This window comes from Macrobrachium rosenbergii, chromosome 22 (genome assembly GCF_040412425.1).
Source record: "Macrobrachium rosenbergii isolate ZJJX-2024 chromosome 22, ASM4041242v1, whole genome shotgun sequence".
NCBI lineage: Eukaryota > Metazoa > Arthropoda > Malacostraca > Decapoda > Palaemonidae > Macrobrachium > Macrobrachium rosenbergii.
The window spans coordinates 269,976-272,475 of NC_089762.1; the positions used below are offsets into that span (position 1 = coordinate 269,976).

Sequence of the window (2,500 nt, forward strand, 5' to 3'; positions counted from 1 at the left end):
TCATGACATGCCGCTCAGATGTCGCGGGTTCGCGCCTCCCCCATGGCATGAAAAATCACGATCATGATCAGTTACTGCCGCAGCCTGGGGTTTGCTGCGGTGGAAGGTTGAAACCAACATTCTCTGGAAGCTTGAATTTCAAGTCAGTGGCCCCTTTAGAGTGCTTGTTCAGGTGAATTGGGTTCATATACCGAAATAATAAAAATAATAAAATAATAATAATAACAGAACATACGGACTGTGATATTTCTGAGATCAGAACGATCTGGTTAATAGCAATAGCGAAATTAGTGTTTATGATAATGGCGTTGCAACAGGTGGTTAATTCTTGGTACTACCCGAAAATTTCGGGGGAAAATAATCATGAGAAATACTTCTCTCACTGTCATCGTTTTCTTACAAGCAGTTCTTTGTTCACATGTGAAAAAACTTCATTGTGTTTCTGTTATTGCTTGCATTCTTGAATGTCCTGAAGGGCGACTATACGGATTATTCTCGCCGACTTTCCCTGGAGGTCCTCATCCGATGATTCTGGAAATCTGACCATATAGAATTTAGGCCAAAGGCCAAGCGCTGAGACCTATGAGGTCATTCAGCGCTGAAACGGCAATTAGCAGTAAGAAGGTTTGAAAGGTGTAACAGGAGGAAAATATCGCAGTTGCACTATGAATCAGCTGCTAGGAGAGGGTGCAAAAAGAATACCTTAGTTTAACCAGACCACTGCGCTGATGAAGAGCTCTCCTAGAGAGGGCTGGCCCGAAGAATTAGATTTATTTTACGTGGCTAAGAACCAATTGGTCACCTAGCATAGGGACCTACAGCTTATTGTGGAATCCGAACCACATTAAACCGAGAAATGAATTTCTATCACCAGAAATAAATTCCTCTAAATCTTTACTGGCCGGCCAGAGAATCGAACGCGGGACCAGCACAGTGCTAGACGAGAACGATATCGACCCATCCAATGAGGAACTAGGAGAAGGTAAGAGGGAAGAAAGAGAATATGAACGGAGGTACAGTAAAAGGAATGAAAGGGGTTGTAGCTAGGGGCGAAGGGACGCTTCAAAGAACCTTAAATAATGCCTACAGTGTACCGCATGAGATGCAGTGATGGCACTAACCCCCCAAGGGGGAAATTTGACCAAAAAACGTTGTCTCGACATCTAGCTTCCACCGTGTTTTGGATGTAACTTACTGAGATATTTATCAGCTAACTGCTGATGTAGAATTTATGTACATTGAATTTATCCAAGATTCAGCAATTGTAAGAACAAGTAAAAAATGCGCCGAAGAAACTTCGGCGCAATCGAGTTTTCTGTACAGCGTATAATGCTGGATGAAACTCAGTCACGGCCCATGAAACTCTCAGCCGCGGCCTATGAAACTTTCAGCCACGGGCCGGTGGTGGCCTGTCTTTTGGCACCTATATCGGTGCCAGGCGCACGATTATGGCTAACTTTAATCTTAAATAAAAACAGGAACTACTGAGGCTAGAAGGCTGCAATTTGGTATGTCTGATGATTGGACTGTGGATGATCAACATACCAATTTGCAGCCCTCTAGCCTCAGTAGTTTTTAAGATCTGAGAGCCGACAGAAAAAGTGCGGACGGACAAGACAAATGGCCACCTCTATAATATTTTCCTTTTACAGAAAACTAAAAATGTACTTTGCTCAAAAATGTCCCGGTTAACCACTTCTGTTTGCTCTACATTCCTCCTGATATGGTTCCCCAATATCTTGTCCTTGTACTTTCATAATTTACTGATATTTTTGCCTATTTATTTATCAGTTTGTCAGTTTATCTTTGTTTTCTAATAGCTGATGTCTTCTTCTGTATTTCTTATTATCTTCTGTAATTTCCTTCAAACGAACACCGTGTTGTGTGAAAGTTTGACTTTCAAGTCATTGGCCTTTGTAGGCCTGTTCCACAGTAATAGGGCTCATCTTCTGAGTAATAATAATAATAATATAATAATAATATTATTATTACTAACAATAATAATAATAATAATAATAATAATAATAATAATATTAATAATAATAGTAATAAATAATTATTATATCCTCTAACATCTTTTTTTCTGAATTCCTCTTCAGGGAAACTGATCCAAACCTATCCTACGCATGACCAACTTGGCTTCCGTAACGAGATCCTACTGAAACCTTCTATCTCATCTCTCTGATGCTTGGTCCGGGCGGGATTTCTTTATGAAAATGGAGCTGCCTCTTCAGGGGGGCCAGTCAGTAAATACCTTTCGATATTAGACGCGGAATAACAATTTCTTATGTTTTCGATTTTCGTAAATACTCGTACGACAAAAGATGAGTTCGACAGCTTAAGACTGCAGCCTCTGGATTGTTTTTCGAAATTAATTTTTGAACCATCCACTAACATAAACAATCTTCGAAATGAATGCAGAGTAACATTGATACAATTTCCCTGTAAGGGTGAAAATAGTTTTGAATTTCGTAAATACATCTCAAGGAGATAAGTTCGA

At 39.9% G+C, this 2,500-nt stretch overlaps 1 protein-coding gene across 1 annotated transcript in view; it reads right to left on the bottom strand.

Moving 5' to 3' along the window:
- LOC136850505 (putative neural-cadherin 2) overlaps positions 1-2,500 on the bottom strand; it is a 168,717-nt gene that overhangs the window by 68,735 nt on the left and 97,482 nt on the right. The gene's annotated exons all lie outside the window — the stretch shown is intronic.